The 21,186-nt window shown below is 42.6% G+C and overlaps 1 pseudogene; it reads right to left on the bottom strand.

Moving 5' to 3' along the window:
• Positions 1-1,010: 1,010 nt before the first annotated feature.
• LOC121026000 (protein kinase C-binding protein 1-like) overlaps positions 1,011-21,186 on the bottom strand; it is a 28,482-nt pseudogene continuing 8,306 nt past the window's right edge.

The raw sequence follows: 21,186 nt of genomic DNA, 5'->3' as shown, positions 1-21,186 counted from the left end.
AATTTATTTATCTATTTTGAGCGAGAAAGCGTGAGTGGGGGAGGGGCAGAGAAAGAGGGAGAGAGATAGAATCCCAAACAGGATCTGCAAGGTCAGTGTGGAGTGAACCCATGAACTGTGAGATCATGACCTGAGCTGAAGTCGGACATTTAACTGACTAGTCACCCAGGCGCCCCTGACTTTTTCAATTTAAGTTTTTCTTCTTTGAAAAAAAAGGGCAAATAATCTCATAGAAGCTATAAAGACATGAACAGGTATTTCACAGAGCAAAAGGCATACACAGAGGAAAAATTGTGAAAAAGTGGTTAGCTGCATTAGTGAGCAAGGCAATGCAAATCAATAGTAGAATGACAGGCAATTTTGCACCCATTTTGTTGGTAAAAGTAAGAAATCTGATAATACTAAGGGTTGGAGAAGATCCAGCTTATTGTGATCTTTTAGACATCGCTAGATGGAGTATTGATTACTACAATCACTTTGGAAAACAGCTGGCAATATTATGATAGGGAAAGATAGGATAAAATAAGGCAGAGAGGGAAAGGTTGGGAGCTGAGTTCCCTGGGTAGGGAAAAAAACATGTTTTAAAACAATACTGGGAACATCTGACCACGAGCAATCTCCCTCAAGCATAAGGTTCCTCTTAAGAATGTGACACCACCTACTCCCCCTCAGTTTCCCCTCAGAAATTTGACAAACAAAACACCTAACTTCAATAAGTAAACACGGGGTGCCTGGGTGGTTTAGTTAAATGTCTGACTCTTGATTTCAGCTCAGATCTTGATCTCATACTTTGTGACTTCGAGCCCCATATTGGAGGGACTCTGTGCTGACCTTGTGGAGACTGCTTCGGGTTCTCTGTCTCTCCCTCTCTGTCTCTCTCTGCCTCTCCTTCACTTGCTTTCTCACAAAAATTTAAAAAAATTAAAAAAGTAAAATAAGTAAACTATAAAACTTTTGTTATACAAGGGACCATATGACCACAGTCTGACTCCTCACACAATAGAATCAAGTCAATCAGGAATGGATAACCTAACACCAAGAGTGATCCAGACAATACGGGTAGAACCTGAGAAGAAACAAGGGGAAAGGATAGGGGTCCACCCAAATCCCACAAAACAGAGTCCCTCGTGTATAGCTGTGGGCATTCTCTTTCAAATGCCCCCTCTCTGTAAAGAGAGCTTTCATACTATTCTTACTTTCTGATCTTATACTCTAATAAACTTTTGCCTGCTGCTCATTTTATTCTGTGTCCACCTCTTCATTCTTCGAAGCAGTGAGACGGTGGACCCCGAGTACTGAGGTAAAAAATCCTGCAACAGTATCTTGCAAAGATGAACATTCATATACCATATAGCCCAGCCTAGTCATATACCCAAAAGAAACTTTTGCACACATCCTCTTCCTCCTTCTCTTCCCCCGCCACACTGCCTCCACCACCATCACAAAATATGTACGATAATGTTCATAGAAGCTCTTAGTCATAAAAACCTGAAAACGACTACCACCAGGAGAATGGATAAGTAGACTGAACAGAAGCTGTATGCAATAAGGGTGAATGTAAGCAGTGCAATTTTCAATAAAAAAAAAATGAATCCCGTGTCATGTTGTGAAAGAAAATCTTGGCATAATCACTGATTTTTTTCTGTCATTTCTGACAATTGTTTTTATTCAAACCACACAATCCTTCCCCATTAAAACAAGACTAGGAGGTAGAGGCTATTCCTTGCTTTGTGTCCCAGAGGAATAGCAACCTACAGCAGAATGCTGCGGCAAAGGTTAAAATTGTTTCAGTCCATAGGGGAGGAAAAATTTTTGTTACCCATCTAGGTGCCATGGCTGGTCTAATAATGAAATTGACATAAGACAAATGAACAGAAGACAAATTTAATTTCGTACATAAGGGAGCCCTGTGAAAATATAAGATCCACGGGCAAGTCAGGCAGTTGAGGTGTATCTGCCATTCTGAGCTAAGGAAGGGAATAGGGGCTTCAAAGAAGGGAATAATTTATCGGACAGTAAGAGGAACAGATGTTTGGTAAATGAGAGGTTTGCCCTGTGTCGGGGAAGAAGACCTTCCTCTGCCCTATGGTCCTTCTAGCTGGACTTAGAATCATATTGACAAGAGACAGATTCATGGGAGAAAATGAAAATGAAACTTAAATGAAATTTAATAGGCATGTATATGGGGAATCCACACAGGGAAATTCCAAAGACAGTGAGGCAACAGGAAGATCAAAAGAGCTAAAGAGAGGGGTAGGGTCTGAGGATACAAGCTGATTAAGACTATTCAGCAGGAAGGTAAAAAGAGATGTTTTAAATAACAAAGTTTGCCCTGTTAGGCAGATGAGGTTCTTAAGTGCAAAGCAGTCTCTTTTAATAGCTCTCTTCCTGGTATAGGCTTTTTTCCTTTCCAATGTAAATTTAGGTAGCTGAAGGGGAGGCAGAGAGCATTTCCTTCCTTAACGGTTTTGATTACCTTTAACTCAAAATAATCTTTATGCCAAAGTGGCTCACCTTGGGCCAGCCTGCCCTTGGCTGCCATACAGATAGGTCCTTTAGATAAAAGTTCTCTCTTTCAATAGCTCTAACCCCCTATCTAAAACTTTTTTAGGTCATTAAGGGAAAGGTAAGTTTTTTTCTTAGGTCGGCTGGTTCTTGACTGCCTTCAGCTCAAAATAATCTACACACCAAAGTGGCATATTTTGGGGGTTATATATTCTGCTCCCCTTCAAGTACCATCAATTTGGTGTTGGTATTAAAAGCAAATCTCTAAAATAATCTGGAAATACATTCTAGGCTGAAACAACAGTTTAGAAAAAGAAGGAGAAAGCTATCCAAAACATCACCAACCACAACCAACGTTTATACTTAACAGGATCTGTGGGCAGGAAGAGCTGCACTGTAAGTGGGGGGAGTGGGTGGGTAACAGTTTGATGGAGTCAGGGAAAGCCAGTTCCTAAAAGTATTTTCATATGCTAATGACTCACAGATTGGAAGCCTAGCTATTGTCAAGCTAAGGTTGTTTTCCCCTCTAGCAAAGCATTAACACTAAGACAGTAGCCAGTTCCTGGACTTTAGGCTGTTGATGGGATTGCCTTTTTCTGGTAAACTGGTGGAGACTCTTAACAGTTTAATCATTTGTTGTTTTCTCCTTTCCTGTTTTTGGGGTAGCCAAGGGTCTAAGGAATATCACACATATCCCACTTGGGTGTGTGTGTGTGTGTATAATTTGTTTCCTATTGATTCTGTAAGAAATTACCATAAACTTAGTAGCTTGTGCTTTGCCCCTCAGCCTGCCTCATGCTTCCTCATCATAAGGATGGAAAGGAAGAAAGCAAACTGATTTTTCTGCATAAGATACAATAGTCCATATAATGAGATGAAGCCTGCATCAGCGCAGCGTCCTGAGTAACCTCAGTGAAACACCATCCCTACCAATCCATATTGAACATTTGGTGTGAAAGAGAAATAAACTTTTATTGTAACGAGCTACTGAGATTTGGGCATTGTTTGTTGCTAAGTTATTCAACCTGATACAGATGGCTTCAGTTCAATCTATAGTGCTTTACATCTAGCTGGATAACTTCACATCTAAGCTGGATAGCCTGTATTTAAAATTTTTTTTTATACGTTTGTATATTTTTGATAGAGAGAGACAGAGCACAAGTGGGGGAGGGGCAGAGAGAAGGAGACACAGAATCCGAAGCAGGCTCCAGGCTCCGAGCTGTCAGCACAGAGCCCGACACGGGGCTCAGACTCACAAACCGCGAGATCATGACCTGAGCCAAAGTCGGACGCTTAACTGACTGAGCCACCCAGGCGCACCTGGATAGCCGGTATTTTAAATGCTGGAAATAGTTTATAATATGTATTGATAAATAAATAGAGTGCATGAAAATATACATTTCCCCAATCTGGAGATTAGACAAAGTTAAATCAGCCAGAGTAAGAAAGAGTCAGAGGAGGGTACAGAATTGTTAGATGGTGTGACTCTCTCAGTTGGGGTCTGAAATTTCCCATTACTTCTGAGGGAAGAGTGTGTGTGTGTGTGTGTGTGTGTGTGTGTGTGTGTGTGTGTGTGTGAGCGTGCACGCGCCTGTGTTAAAGAATGGTTTAAAAAACTTAAAAAAGCTATTCTCAAAAAGAAGAAATGGCAGCACAGAAGATCGGGACTCAGACAATCACACCCAGAATGCTTCTCGTGAAATTGTTGCAAAAATGAATAAAGTTTTATACCATAAGATGGCCAACGGGACTAAAGTTCTGGTCTCTAGCTTGGAGGGGGTTCTTCTTGCCCTGTTTGCCATGCGTGCAAAAACCCCCACAGATGTGGAAGCTGACAACTATAAATTACCCTTTCCACTTGAATTCGGTGCTCAGATCTTCGGAGAAACCGTCTCCTCTGAGCCCACCGGTGTTAAATAAATCTCCGATCTACCAAGATCTCCAAGTGCTGCTGGTTTTTCCGCCAGTGTTCCAGCCTGGTGTCAACAAAATAGCATCTGCAAGTTTCCCTAGCTTTGTCTTATCTCCCAATAAGGGGGTGCATAAGGGCTGAGAGATGGTGAAGGTCTGTAAAGGGCCTCGTGCCTGAGAGAAACAGGACACTCAGCAGGTGGATGGACTTACAGAGCCTGGACATGATGGCAGAACTGGGAGTCAGGTGCCAGTATAGACAGCTGCCAGTGACCAAAGGTGAGTCAAGTGCCTTCCAGAGGATATCTGCATGAAGCTCGGCTGACAATACAGTTTCCAGAGTTTTCTAAAATGCCATTATTTTACATGAGCCCTTGAACGTATGTGCCACCCTAAGAGAAAGAGGGATATGCAAAAATCCTTAACCATCTGAGTTTAAAATTGATTTGGCTAAGACAATTCTATAACGGTGATGGCTGAATTCAATTTTTTGCCTTCATGTTGAATTGGGACTCAAAATGAAGGCCAAACATTTACAAAGTTAAAAGAACCATTGTTTGCTTATGTGCATTTTGTGATGAATCTGGCACTGCCTCAAAGAGCTGGTTGGGCATCGCTAGTAAATTAAACATCCTAAGAGGGAGAACACTGGGGAATGGATTAGACTTGGACAGAAGAGCAATCAGGAGTTCAGTTTCTCGACATGGTAAAATTGAAATGCAGACTAAACCTCAAAGTTGAGAAAACTGGATATCAGCAGAGAGGTTTAGGGTAGACATGTACATTTGGGGGTTTTTAGATAGGAGGATTTAAGGTTAGGGACCTGGGAATTAGATTAAATAAAGAGTAAACACAGAGAAAAGAACACATCTACAGATGTGAACTTTGAGTCATTCCAACATTTACAGATTAAGAGGATGTTATTCCAACAAAGGAGATAGAAACAGCAGCAAATAAGCAGTGGAGGGCACCTGGGCAGCTCAGTCGGTTAAGTGCTGGACTTTGGTTCAGGTCATGATGTCAACAGTTCATGAGTTTGAGCTCTACAGTCAGCAGAGCCTGCTTCAGATCCACTGTCTCCTTCTCTGTCTCTCCGCTGCTCGCTCACTCTCTCCCTCAAAAATAAACAAACATTAAAAAAAAAAAACACACACAGTAGAATAAGAGGATTGTGTGGTGTCCTGGATGCCAAATAAAGTCTCAAGAAGAATGTGATCAACCATGTCAAATACTAAGAGGGAAGATAGGGATTGAGTAAAGGCCATTCATTTGGCAATGTGGGTATAATAGATAACCTTGTAAATGCAGGTTTTGCAAGTGTTGGAAATGAGAGCATTGTGCAATCCTCCAGATCTGGGACAGTCTTTCTATTCTTACGTGATTTTTCCAGCAAAGTTTTATTGACTTGGCATGGAGAAGCTCCTTGATAAGGAGGTTATTCACTCAAATATGCCTAGAAAACACTGCATTCTACACCTCACATTGGAAGTCACAAAGAAAAGACATAAGAAAAAAAGACATCCGTTTATTTCACCTAGAAATTCTTTTTTGATCTTTTAAAAAATTATTTTATTTTTGAGAGAGAGCATGAGTGAGCAAGGGGCAAAGAGGGAGGGAGAGAGACAGAATCCCACACAGGCTCCTCACTGTCAGCACCCCTCACCTAGAAATTCTTAAACTTATGTTCTATAACATATCCACACATACGTGTGTGTGTGTGTGTGTGTGTGTGTGTGTGTGTGTGTGTGTAAGGACCCACAATCTCTTACTCAAAGCCCTTTGGGCCAGATGTAATTTGAAAACCAAAATATTTCAGATTTCAGAAGGATAATGAAGTGGATAGTGCATACTTTATGTAATTCTACCAGCAGGAAATCAAACACATGAACCTTTTTATGATTTTTTAATAAAAAGTTTCACCCCAGGGGTGCCTGGGTGGCTCAGTCAGTTAAGTGTCTGACTTCTGCTCAGGTTATGATTTAATGGTTCATGAACTAGAGCCCTGCATCAGGCCTTCTGCTGAATGCACAGAGCCCCCTTTGAATCTTGTCTCTCTCTCTGCCCCTACCCCACCTAAAGAATTGTGTGCCAAAATTTCTAAGAAAAAAATTTCAGTTTCATAACTTTTTGGGTTTCAGAGTTGTGGGCCTATGTTAGAATTCAGTGGAGGGGCACCTGGGTTGCTCAGGTGGTTGGGTGTCCCACTTTGGCTCAAGTCGTGATCTCACGGTTATTGAGTTTGAGGCCCGCTGCTTAGGATCCTCTGTACCCCCTCTCTCTCTGCACCTCCCTCACTTGTGTGCTCTAAAATAAATAAACATAAAAAAAAAGAAAATTTCAGGGGTGCCTTGGTGGCTCAGTCAGTTAAGTCTTTGACTTCGGTTCAGGTCATGATTTCATGGTCTGTAAGTTCGAGCCCCGCGTCAGGCTTTGTGCTGACAGCTCAGCCTGCTTTGATTCTGTGTCTCCCTCTGCCCTTCCCCCGCTTGCGCTCTGTCTCTCTCTCAAAAATAAAATAAACATTAAAAATTTTTTTTCAGTTAAAAGGAAAAGAGAATTCAGTGGAAAGGTTTCCTAGAATAAAGTTTGTGCAGGGTTGACATATGACCTTGAGGTGAGGGTCAAGAACTAGTAGCAACCTTTGGGGTAAAACATGTACATGGGCATTCACTAAGTACAGTTTAATTGTGGCCGATGAGATTGCACTCAAGCAATTATATGGATTCATCTCGTGAGAAAATAACAGGTATATGCTTTACAATTTCAAAATGTTGTATGATTGTAAAGATGATGACATGAAAATGATATCAAACAGTGTTTTTGTGTTTTAAAAATGAAAGCAAAATTAATTACAAACATTACTAGACAATTTTGAAAAGGAAGATGAGGGGAGCAGATGGAGAGAAAGAGGGTCTCCTGAAACCCTCATTAAAATTAAGATAACTAATAAACAATGATCAACCCCTCCCCCCAAAAAAACACAAAAAAAACCCCAAAAAACAGTGATCAAATACCTATTTCTTAGAATTGTGCCTTTAGTGTTATGGGAGATAGCTTCCCCGTCCCTCTCCACTCCTTAAAAAAAACAAACAAAACAAACAAACAAACAAAAAAAACCACCCAAAGCTGCTATGGCTCCTCTGGAGATTGCAGCTAATGGAATATTCATCTTATAAAGGGAGCAAACTTGAGCTATACAGAGCCTACGGTTAGAGAAAACCTGGTCGTAGCAAAGCCAATGCCAATCTGCTTACGTAGGTCATCAGGCTTTCAGGCTATTCATTCTGTTCAAGTACATGGGTCATAAAGAAGAGCTAAAATATCCCATTCTTGTAATCTGTTTTTCCAGCTTCTATAAACAATTTTCCACCCAACAGCTATGAGTTGTCTTCACTCTTCAGTGAGATTCAACAGATGCAGGCAGGATGTCTAATTTACTAACCAAAGCTTAACGGAGGGAAATTCCACAGGAATCTGTGAAGAATCTGGAAATAGCAGTTAAAATAACTTAGTCCCACTTAGTTTACAGGTGGTCCCTGGGGATGGCAGAGAGAACGATGGGATTGGAAGGGGAGAAATGAGGGCCTCTAGTTCCAAAATGAAATACTTTTCTATACGCATAAAATAAAGGAAAATGGGGGCCTACCTGTAAGAAAACACGAGCCAGAGAGGTTGTGTGACTGAGGAACTGAAACATGAAATGACAGAATGCCGTCCTTTCCTTTTCCCCTTGCGCTCATCAGGTTGCCTGTTGTGGTCACACAACCTTCAGATACTTTCCACACATAATCATTCTGCCTGACTTGGTGCCTCCTCGTGACCACAGTCTAAATAGTTTGTGGAAAGTTCCACAGGTATAGGGAGAGGTTCAGGAAAACTGCAAGAGGCTTCAGGATGAGTCAGTCGGAAGGCGGGATTATGAGTGGTTATGGAAAGTCTCTGTATGATTGAGCCTCCACTTGACGACAGTGCACTCATTGAGAAGAAATAACCTGATGTCAACACCTTCCTCAAAGGAAGAAGGTGTGGAGATATCATACTAAAAAGTAAACAATGTCAAACACCTGTGAGAAATGTTTTCACCAACAATATGCTGTACGGGGGGAATTACACATTTTAATGTGATGAATGGAATTGTATCTGGAGGTGGGTATTGACTGATGAGTGAAAGCCTCTGAAAGGACATTTGTATGGGTCCCTTTGTCACCGGTCTGTATTGTTCTCTCCTATCTCTCAGGATGCAGCACGTTTTAGTCATCCTTCGAAGATGTGGCAGCCTCATGAAAACAATCTATTGCACCGTGTGAATTACATTTTGTCTTTCCTGGAGAATATCAGAAAAGGAATGTATCTAAGAACCATTCTACATGACATGCTCACTACATAAATTAAGTTTGATAAAGTAATGAGCAGCTTGGGGGAAGAATAACACATTTGTCAGCTTTCTTGATTCCCCAGAATGCCAATGGCATCCAGAATTCGCGCTGAGCAGGAAGATGAGGGGAAGGTGGGGAGGAAGAAAGAGACGGCTACTCTCCTGAAGCCCTCATGAGAGAGAAGAGACCTTTGGCATGGCAAGACTTCTCCCTAGTTGTTTTTGTTTTTAGTTTATTCATTTATTTTGAGAGTAGAGAGAGAGAGAGAGAGAGGGAGAGGGAGAGAGAATCCCAAGCAGGATCCTCACTTTCAGAGCAGAGCCAGATGTGGGGTCCAATCCCACAAGGGTGAGATCATGACCTGAGTGGAAATCAAGTGTCAGGTCCTTAAGTGACTGAGCCACCCAGGCGCCCTTCCCTAACTGATCCTTAACACCATTCCAGGGGACCACCTTCAGGACTATATTTTCTGGGGTTATACTAGAAATCCCCTATCATTCATTTTTGGGTTGCTTGAGAGTCCAGAAGTTTAAACAGAGAGGCTAGATCAAAACCCTGTCAGACCACAACTACTGACAGCTTGTTTCCCCAACTAATTTATGAAGAGTTGAGTGGTGGTGTAGGAAGAGCACAGCCCGTGGAGCAGGAAGTGTGATATGAGGATGTGGTTCACTGTGCACTGGACCTGGTTAATGTGGACTAACTCCCAGCCCTTGGCGAGACTCAGCTTTCTTGTTTATGAAGTGACAGTATTTCCCATACCTACTTCCCAGAATTATTGTGAGATACACATGAGAAAGTGTGAGAGAGCCACTTGTTCAGGGTAAAGCAACAAACACTCATCAGAATTTATTTTGGTATAGGGGTGCCTGGGTGGTTCAGTCGGTTAAGCATCTGACTCTTGATTTCCACTCAGGTCATAATCTCATGTTTGCAGATCAAGTCCCATGTTGGGGTTCTGCAAGGACAGTATGGAGCCTGCTAAGGCTTCTCTCTCTTCCTCTGCCTTTCTCCCACATGCATGTGCACACACACACTCTCTCTCTCTAAAGAAATAAACATTGGGGAGCCTGGGTGACTCAGTCGGTTGAGAGTCCGACTTCGGCTCAGGTCATGATCCCGTGGTCCGTGAGTTCGAGCCCCGCGTCGGGCTCTGTGCTGACAGCTCACAGCCTGGAGCCTGTTTCAGATTCTGTGTCTCCCTCTCTCTCTCTGACCCTCACCCGTTCATGCTCTGTCTGTCTCTGTCTCAAAAGTAAATAAACATTAAAAAATAATAAACATTTAAAAGTTTGTTTTAAAAAAATAAAAAATAAAAAATAAAATTTGCTATAAAGCAGAACAAAGATCTGACCAGGATACAGACAAAATGTCCCCAGAAGAAATCAAAGAATTTAATTTAGATATTACTAGTGCTTCTTTTATCATTTTTATATCACAGTCTCTCCTCTACTTAATGACAAATCGATGAATTTCTTTGTGTACTATATTCATTCTCTTTGCTGATCTTTAATTCACATTCTTCTATGTTTTTCCTTCACCGTTGGGGAAATGGTACCCTAACTTCTGTCACTCACTGTCATCTGACATCTGAGTGACTTTCTTTGATCCTTGATTTTCTAATACTATCAGTACAATGTAACTGATACACAGGATCTTGAGAAAGTCTATTAGTCATGATGATAAGTGCTTACTTTTCTAGGCCCAGCCCTGTGCTGATATTGCTTCTACTTACATCACAGAACTTAGTTACATTTGTCATATGTTTATGTGCTCATATTTATACATCCTTGGCCAAGCTCTGAACTTGTGGAGGCTCAATGGTCTTATTCCTTTTTTTTTTTTTCCAGCTGGAATATTTTTTATTTTTTTGAAAAAATATGAGATCTTTCAAGGGACTGTATTTTCCTGTTTGCCTTGGTTATTGGGAAGCTCACAGGCAAAATGAAAGCCCAACTTTGCTTACTCTAAAGGCTGAAACAGTATGTATTTCCGTGCATACACTTTCCCACACCTTACTATTCTACCTTCATCTTGTACAGACTTCTTTACTTTCATTTTGTTTTATGGTTATATATTCTTGTCAATCTGTTACAGATTCTTTCACCTTGCTTGGGAGATGGTTCTTTGGGTTCTATCTTATTTTTTTGTCCCTCTCTTAGAATGGTCTCCTAAATATATGATGAGTTCACTCTCTGAATCAGAGTCCAGGCCCAAATGTACTGTTGGGGATCCATCTCATCTTTTCCCTCCAGTTTATCCTTTATGGGATGAGGCAAGGGTTTCATTGTTTTTTTGTTATTTTTTATTTTAGAGACAGAGCAAGTGAGCAGGGGAGAGGGGCAGAGAGAGCGAGTGAGAGCAAGCATCTTAAGCAGGCTCCACACTCAGCGTGGAGCCCAACACGGGGCTCGATCCCACAACCCTGGGATCATGACCTGAGCTGAAATCAAGAGTTGGTCACTCTACCAAATGAGCCACTGGGGGACTCCAGAGGCTTTCATTTTTTCTGAAAAGTCCTTCTCAGGCTGGGGACTTCCCCTTTCTTTGAGCCTGGATCTGCTTCCTCACTGGTTGGTCAGGTGCTTTTTACCTCTTCCTAAGTCTCCACTGGGTTTGCCGGTTGGAGCTTTATTTGACAGCAGATGGCTCTTTGCCCATCTGACTACCCTCTTTTTCTTCTGCATCTTCTGGCTCATTCGTGGACTTCTGTTCATTGTCACTATTACACTATTGCTACTATCTGACCTCTCAGAATCTTCTGAATCGCTGTGCTATATAGCCATGTAAACATCTGAGATTTCATTTATGTCCAGTTGTGTGAGATGACAGGAACAGGTGCCACCTGCTGTTGGACCGACTCACTCAGCTCCTCTAGGTCCATCTCAGCATTGCTTCAAACCAAGTTAAGATTCAGGATGCTTTCTGTGGTGGACTTTTTATCTGTTTTTGTTGTGATTGGCATTGATGCTTTAGGAGAGACAGTTTTGGACTGCCAGGTAAACTCTCTGGCTTGTGTCATGTTTGCCCAGGCTGGTGAAGCTGTGCTCTTGTCCAGGAAGTTCATGGACTCCTCACTGGCGATGAAGTGGCTTGATGTGGCCTTCTTCTCAGCATCTTGCTCCATGTCAGAGCCTGTGTGCACAGAAGAGTTTGTACTCATTGGGGAGTGTGGCATTTCTGACAAGGAGATCCTGCGGCCTGTGCCCTGCTGAGCATGGGTTTGCTCATCAGGATCTTGGAGGACACTGTCATGTCAAAGTTGAGCTTGACCTTCTCCTGCTTGTCTATCTTGGTGGTGCTGGTGCCAGGGTTGTTGGTGTCAAGCAGCATTTTGTTGGCTGTTGGGCCTATAGGGTTTACATAAGGAAGAGTAATTAAAATCCCTAAAATTCCTGCAGATGTTCTCTGTGTACACTTCCATCTCTTGCATTTCACTATTGAACATCTTTTTTAAAAAAAAGATTTTGGGGTGTCTGTGTGGCTCAGATGGTTAAGCGTGAGACTCTTGATCTTGGCTCAAGCAATGGTCTCCCTGTTCATGAGATCAAGCCCTGTTGGACTCTGTTCTGATAGCACAGAGCCTGCTTGGGATTCTGTCTTTCTGCCCCTGTCCACTTGTGCGTGTCCTCTCTCTCGCTCTCTCTCAAAATAAATAAACTTTATACAAAAATAAAAAGATTTTATTTTTAAGTAATCTGTACACTGAATGAGGGGCTCCAATTTATAACCCCAAGATCAAGAGTTGTTTGCTGTATCGACTGAGCCAGCCAGGTACCTCTGAAGATGCATTTTGTCCTTTTCACAGAAAAAGGAATTTACTTAGACATGAGGTGGCAATTATTTGTTGGAACCCAGGCCCTGTCATGTTGTCCAAAGAAATGAGCATCAACCTATCCATCTCTCTCCCTCAGAGCTTTTGCAGGCGAGAATGGAACCCCTTCAGTTTTGCCCAGACCAAAAGATGTGGATTGCTACGAGGCTCATAAAACCAGTTATCTCATCTTTTGCAAGCAGCTAGATACCTACGGGACATGCTTTGATTTCATTCATGTCATACTCATAGATTTTGATGAGTACTTTTGCTATCTGCATCAGTTTGTGACTTCCTCCATTATAAACGATCCAGTTGTGCAAAATCCACTTTGCCTTGGCCAGGAAAGCTGCTGTGCGGCCATACATTTTATTTTTAGCATTCTTTGCCAATGTACAAAGGTCCATAGGATGGAAAATGCTTTTCACGTAGTCAAGATGCTGTTCCAAGGGAACAGGCTTCTGGAATGCATCTGTCCTTGGCTGTCTCATTTTCTGAATGGCAAACGTGAGCAGGTAGGGTGAATGTTGGATGGAGAGCATTGTCATGGCTTCACCCTGAGTCTCAGTGTATTCTACTACTGTAATCTTCTCTCATACTCAGAAATTCTGCACAAAGTCTGTCCCCCTTGTTCTGATGTCAGTCTCAGACACTTGGCATGATAAGCCTGGGGACAGAGCTCACAGCAAAGGACTTGGCCTTCCTGCTGACAAACCCAGCAGCAGAAATCATTGTGTCCATCCTGTGGTACAACATCAACAGGGTCTGTGGTGAGTGGCTGCTTCATATACTAAAATGGACCATCTCTTAGTTCTGACTGTTCCTTACTGTTATTGTTCAGTTAGCCAGGTTTTTTTTTTTTTTTTTTAATGTTTATTTTGGTGGGGGGAAAGAAGGAGAGAGAAAGGGAGAGAGAATCCCAAGCAGGTTCCATGTTGTCAGTGTAGAGCCTGATGTAGGGCTCTATCCCACTAACTGTGAGATCATGACCTGAGCCGAAATCAAGAGTTGGACGCTTAACTGACTGAGCCACCCAGGCATTCCTGTCTTTTTTATAGTTTATTTAAGAGAGAGAGAGAGTGGGAGGGGCAGGGAGAGAGAGGGAGCGAGAATCCAAAGCAGGCTCCACACTGTCAGCACAGAGCCTGATGTGGGGTTAGAACTCACAAACCATGAGACCATGACTTGAGCCTAAGTCAGAGGTTCAGCCAACTGAGCTACTCAGGTGCCCCTACTCTTTTTCTTTTCTTTGGGACTTGTTGATGTGTCTTCTGGCTAGTGGCCATTGGAAGAATGTGGAAGGCTGGGGAACTTTCTTTTCTGGGCTCTTCTCTTGGTGGAGCCAGGATTTTTGGAGCAAGTAGAGATATCCATGCCCTCTACCACCTCCTGTTCTGCTTTTATTTCCTCTTCGGCTGGGACAAAGCAGGCAGAGTTATCAGTAGCTAAGCTATTTATGCAGGATTCTTAAAATGGTGTCTTGCAACACTGCCTCATTCCTGTATTAGAGAAATTATATTTTTGTTCACCCCCAACAGAGCCGTGAAAATTTACAATGGGTTTGGCAAAATTCTGCTTTCAGAGGCCAAAAGAACAGCATCATAGTGGATAAGCTAATTTACTGTTACGGGTATGAGAGTTGGCCTCGGAACTTCTCTAGTGCTGAGTGGGGAGTTTCAAGGTGAATGCTTTTTAGCTCAAGGGGAGAAAGGAGGGCATGGTGTCCAAGCCTGTGCCAGGGCAAGGACGGGTGGTTGGCTCCCCACCGGATGGTAGGTAGGTAATTCTGAGGAAGAGGGAGAGCCTGGCAGGGAGGCCAGCTACAGTGTCTTATTCTTTTTATATCCTTCCTTACACTAGCTCAGCCTTCTGAACAAAGAATGCACCTAGAAATTTCCTGGAGAAATGGCCTTGAGACTAGATAGACCAAGAAGGTATCAGAGCTTGGAGGTCACCTTGGCAAAAGAAGTGAAGGAATCCAGGGTTCCAGAGGGAAGGCTGCAGAGAGCCATCAGGATGTCAGACGGGATGCTGGACCTTCTCAGTGCATCCTGTCACAAGGAGGGGCAGGATGAGAGTATGTCTCGCTACTGGCAATGCTAATCTTGATCCCTCCATTAAGGTGGTGTCTGTCGGGTCTCTTTACTGTGAAGTTACCATTTTCCCCTTTTTACTAATATGTATCTTGTGTGGAGATACTTTGAGACTAGGCAAATATCATATTTACTGTCATACTTTGTCCTATTAATTTTAACATCCAATAAGGATTATCTGGGGTTGACCAAGAAGTGGATATTTTCTACTTTCATCATTCCTGAGCCAATTATTAATTAGAATTCTACTCTGAAAAAGAGCTGTCCCCTCCTCACTCTTCAGCTTATGGTTTGGTTTTAAAGAAGATGAAACCTCAGAATTCATCAAATATGTTAGGACAATTTATGAAAATACTGTATCAAATGCTTTCTCATAATTCACTCTGATTTCCATACATATGGCAGTGTGTGTGGCAGGGGTGGTATATATGTGGACCTTGCACATATAGGTCCGTTTGAAGTCATGACTGACAAAGAATAAATTGTCACAGGTTTGGCAGATCCAAGGGGAAGTACAAGCCAACAATGCAGGCCTTCTGTTGGGTCACATCATATAACATAATGGGAGACACCAGTCCAGCATAGTATATCCCAACACAGTCAGCAGGCAAAATTGAGAGAAAAAAAAACCAACAACAGCACTTTAGAAAAAAATAAATTGTGGGGCCTCAGAAAACTGTTAGTTGAATTCATTTTTTATTTCATCTCTAAAGTAATGAATGACAATTAATTTAAGTTTTTCTTCTCAAAGTACCCCTATTCTGAAAGTGCGAATTCTTTTCACAGAATCACACTCTAATTGTCTAGGACAGAGTCTTAAATGACCTCCATATTTCAGATGAACTATCTTTGCTTCATTGAAAAGAGTGGCATCATGGGACCTGGTCTACACCTTTGATAGTTAAGAAACAAAAATATACACTTATGCTACAAATTGCCTTAGTGTAAAGCCTGAGAGAATATGGGATCTGAGCCAGAGAACTTTCTCACACTTCTGCCGCAAAAGGGTAACAAAATCACATGAAAATCTTTCCCTGGCCAAGATCACACAGTACATTAAAAGATTTTGCTACCCTGAAATTTTCCCAAAGGCACTAGTCCTTCTTAAAATATTTATTCGAAGTGCTTTGAACTTTCTCTAACAGGTGAACACACAGCTGCAGAAATTGTGGATTGGCTACTCAGAACCCATTTACAACCCCTTCTCCCTTGCTTTCCTTTACTAAAGAAACTGGAAAGCTAAATTAGCCACTGGTTTGCTTCTCTTTCAGCCAGTGGCCAGAGGAGAGGCAATTCTGGAGATCAGTGAGATGTATATAAAGTCTTCAAAAGAAGAGACCAAGGGAAAAGGTTTGGGAGTAAAAAGATTTTGGTTCTTCTTCCTGCTTCATGGCTGAAATATGAGCAAAGGACCATGGAGTAGGAACACAGAATGAGACATGATTCCTTGAAGACACCCTATTACACAAGCTACCTCCTGACAGGTTAGCTGATAAAAATATGCCCCAGTGCATTTCAAGCACTGTTGCTGGGATTTCTTTTAAGATATCTCCTCACATAAGAAAGGTGTTTTCGCGTTGGCCTTGGGGCGCCTGGGTGTGTGTGTTTGTTTTGGTTGAGCATCCGACTTCGGCTCAGGTCATGATCTCAGTTTGTGAGTTCAAGCCCCACATCAGGCTCTCTGCTGTCAGTGCAGAGTCCACTTCAGATCTTCTGTCCCTGTGCCTCTCTCTCTCTCTCACTCTCTCTCTCTCTCTGCACCTCCCCTGCTTGTGCTCTTTCAAAGAAAGGTGTTTTGGGGAGGCTAAATTAAAAAAAAAAAAAAAATTTAACAACTTAATTACTGATACAACTAATGTTCAAATTTCATCAGCATAGAGGATTCAAACTCAGATTGCTTTGGGCAAATATTTTTGTATATATTACTTCACAAACAAATATCTATTCCATATACAAGGAATAAAAGCAGTCACAGAAAATAAAGGACTGACTGGGGCTAACCCAGTTGGTTAAGCCTCTGACTCTTGATTTCTGATCAGGTCGTGACCTCACAGTTGTTGGGTTCAAGCCCTGCACTGGGCTCTGTGCTGACATCATGGAGCCTGCTTGGGATTCTCTCTCTCTCCTCCCCTTGCTACCCACCCCCCCACCCCAAAGTAAATAAATACAGTTAAAAAACAAGAACTGATTTAATAAAAGTAAAAGGTAGCAGGAGAACTGGAAGATGGCGGCGTAGGAGGACGCTGGGCTCACCGCGCGTCCTGCTGATCACTTAGATTCCACCTACACCTGCCTAAATAACCCAGAAAACCGCCAGAGGATTAGCAGAACAGAGTCGCCTGAGCCAAGTGCAGACGAGAGGCCCACGGAAGAGGGTAGGAAGGGCAGCGAGGCGGTGCGCGCTCCACGGACCGGCGGGAGGGAGCCGGGGCGGAGGGGCGGCTCGCCGGCCAAGCAGAGCCCCCGAGTCTGGCTTGCAAAAAGCGGAGGGGCCTGACGGACTGTGTTCCAACAGCAAGCACAACTTAGCGTCTGGGAGGTCATAAGTTAACAGCTCTGCTCAGAAAGCGGGAAGGCTGGAGGACAGAGGGAAGGAGAGCTGCTGAGCCCCCTGACGACAGAGCTCAGTTTGGTGGGGAACAAAGGCGCTCGCCAGCGCCATCTTCCCCGCCCATCCCCCAGCCAAAATCCCAAAGAGAACCAGTTCCTGCCAGGGAACTTGCTCGCTCCGCGCAAACACCCAACTCTGCGCTTCTGCGGAGCCAAACCTCCGGCAGCGGATCTGACTCCCTCCTGCTGCCACAGGGCCCCTCCTGAAGTGGATCACCTAAGGAGAAGCAAGCTAAGCCTGCCCCTCCTGCCCCCGTGCACCTTGCCTACCCACCCCAGCTAAGACGCCAGATCCCCAGCATCACAAGCCTGGCAGTGTGCAAGTAGCCCAGACAGGCCACCCCACCCCACAGTGAATCCTGCCCCTAGGAGAGGGGAAGAGAAGGCACACACCAGTCTGACTGTGGACACAGTGGTGGGCTGGGGGCAGACATCAGGTCCGACTGCGGCTCCGCCCACCAACTCCAGTTATACACCACAGCACAGGGGAAGTGCCCTGCAGGTCCTCACCACGCCAGGGACTATCCAAAATGACCAAGCGGAAGAATTCCCCTCAGAAGAATCTCCAGGAAATAACAACAGCTAATGAGCTGATCAAAAAGGGTTTAAATAATATAACAGAAAGTGAATTTAGAATAATAGTCATAAAATTAATCGCTGGGCTTGAAAACAGTATAGCTGACAGCAGAGAATCTCTTGCTACAGAGATCAAGGGACTAAGGAACAGTCACGAGGAGCTGAAAAACGCTTTAAACGAAATGCATGACAAAATGGAAACCACCACAGCTCGGATTGAAGAGGCAGAGGAGAGAATAGGTGAACTAGAAGATAAAGTTATGGAAAAAGAGGAAGCTGAGAGAAAGAGAGATAAAAAAATCCAGGAGTATGAGGGGAAAATTAGAGAACTAAGTGATACACTAAAAAGAAATAATATACGCATAATTGGTATCCCAGAGGAGGAAGAGAGAGGGAAAGGTGCTGAAGGGGTACTTGAAGAAATAATAGCTGAGAACTTCCCTGAACTGGGGAAGGAAAAAGGCATTGAAATCCAAGAGGCACAGAGAACTCCCTTCAGACGTAACTTGAATCGATCTTCTGCACGACATATCTTAGTGAAACTGGCAAAATACAAGGATAAAGAGAAAATTCTGAAAGCAGCAAGGGATAAACGTGCCCTCACATATAAAGGGAGACCTAAAAAACTCGTGACTGATCTCTCTTTTGAAACTTGGCCGGCCAGAAAGGATTGGCACGAGATCTTCAGTGTGCTAAACAGAAAAAAATATGCAGCCGAGAATCCTTTATCCAGCAAGTCCGTCATTTAGAATAGAAGGAGAGATAAAGGTCTTCCCAAACAAACAAAAACTGAAGGAATTTGTCACCACTAAACCAGCCCTGTAAGAGATCCTAAGGGGAATCCTGTGAAACAAAGTACCAGAGACATCACTACAAGCATGAAACCTACAGACACCACAATGACTCTAAACCCATATCTTTCTATAATAAAACTGAAAGTAAATGGATTAAATGAGCCAACCAAAAGACATAGGGTATCAGAATGGATAAAAAAACAAGACCCATCTATTTGCTGGCTACAAGAGACTCATTTTAGACCTGAGGACACCTGTAGATTGAGAGTGAGGGGATGGAGAACTATTTATCATGCCACTGGAAGTCAAAAGAAAGCTGGAGTAGCCATACTTATATCAGACAAACTAGACTTTAAATTAAAGGCTGTAACAAGAGATGAAGAAGGGCATTATATAATAATTACAGGGTCTATCCATCAGGAAGAGCTAACAATTATAAATGTCTATGCGCCGAATACCGGAGCCCCCAAATATATAAAACAATTACTCATAAACATAAAAGTAAAAGGTAGCAACATTTGATCAGGTAAATGTTTTGCATTCTATAAGAATATTTGAGTTACTTTTTAATAGGTAAACTAAAATGATCTCTGATTTAGCCAATGAATTTGTTGAGGCACAGTAGCTACCAGAATAGGTTCTCAGATGATCCAATTAATTGAGCCATCAAGTGATTTCTTCAATACATTTTGATGACCACCAAAGTGCAAGTACCCAACAAAATTTATTTATTTTTTAAAGTTTATTTTTTTATTTTGAGAAGGAGAGAGAGAGTGCAAGCAGGGGAGGGGCAGAAAAAGAGAGGGAGACAGAGAATCCCAACCAGGCTCCACACTGTCAGCGCAGAGCCTGACGCAGGTCTTGAACTCCTGAAAGTGAGTTCATGACATGAGCTGAAACCAAGAGTCAGATTCTTAACTGACCGAGGCACCCAGGGGCCCCACCACCAAAATTTATGTTTAACTTTGCCAGCAATTTAATAAAAGCTCTCATGGGCATGTAATCTATAAAAGATACAAATGGCAGGATTAAAATATAAAAATGTGCAAAATTTCCATAACAGAAAAAGTCCTACTATGTTTCCTTCCACATGAGAGTTTCTTCTTAAATGATTTGAGGTGTGTTCCCTCACAGTTCCCTCACAGAACTTATAAAATGTACCCTTGTCCAAACTTGTCATGTAAATCCTTTTCTCATGTAAAGAAAGAACAACCTAAGAGAAATGCACACTCCCACGTGAACCGGAGACACCATACTGTTCAAATATCCTCCAGAGTGAGCTTTCTGGTTTGAGACCTTCAAGGACTTTATTATTTTTTTAAAGCTTATTTATTTATTGAGAGAGAGAGAGAGAGAGAGGGAGGGAGGGAGAGGGAAAGAGAAGGCAAGTGGGGAGGGGCAGAAAGAGGGGGAGGGGCAGAAAGAGAGGGAGGGAGAGAAAGAATTCCAAGCAGGCTCCGCACCATCAGCGCAAAGCCTGATACGGGGCTTGAACCTACAAACCTTGAGATCATGACCTGAGCTGAAGTCAGTCACTTAACCAAGTGAGCCACCCAGGCGCCTCTCAAGGACTTCATTAACAAGCTTCACTCATTAAAAATACACGTTATCCTTGGCTCCATTTATAGAACCTAGTTATGCTCATCAAGGATGAAATCCTTAAGTATTCTTTAGTCACCTGCCCTCAATTGCCCATCCCTTCTATTCACAAAACCCAGTGTGTCAACAACTCCAGAGGCACATGGTGAATGTTCAGTAAATACTGAATGGGTGAGGAATGAGCGAATGGATAATAACACACTATATTTTTATAATAATTCACTGTTCCTAAAATGTGTTTGCATAATTACTCCATTTACTCTTCATGATACTTATGTAAAAAGGCAGGGATGTGGTGCCTGGCTAGCTCAGTCAGAAGAGCATGTGCCTCTTGATCTCAGGGTTGTGAGTTTGAACCCCAAGTTGGGTATAGAGATTACTTAAATACATACATACATACATACATACACACATACATAAACTTAAATACATACATACATACATACATAAACTTAAAAAAAAAAAGGTAAGACTTTTAGGTCATGTTTTACACATGATGAACTTGAGGCCCTAAGAGGTGTAAATGACTTATTCAATGTGACAGGAGTGACACAACTAAAATGCTACCAAAGCCCCATAACATGCCATTGCCACTTCAATGATCGTAGAGCATCAGTAATGGCATCCATCAGAAGCAGCAAAAGGCGGCAGCGGCCCCTTGACTCCTCCATCTCTGAATATTAGTGCTTCGGCTTCCACTTTAGCTCTTAGGTTAGATATATAAAACAGCAAATGCTTTGCTTGGAACGCTCTTTGTTGTTAACATTCCTGACATCACACTCAGCTACCTGAGAGGCCAAAACATTCTCTCTAGCTTTGAGAGAATCCTTGCAGCCACATCTGAGTTCTGAAATGTTGGGGTGAAGCCAACAAGCTATTATCTTAAACCCAATTCCAATACTGATAGG

The sequence above is a fragment of the Herpailurus yagouaroundi genome, unplaced genomic scaffold (genome assembly GCF_014898765.1).
Source record: "Herpailurus yagouaroundi ecotype Mexico unplaced genomic scaffold, PumYag 67793, whole genome shotgun sequence".
Classification (NCBI taxonomy): Eukaryota; Metazoa; Chordata; class Mammalia; order Carnivora; family Felidae; genus Herpailurus; species Herpailurus yagouaroundi.
This window is presented reverse-complemented; position numbering and strand designations above follow the sequence as displayed.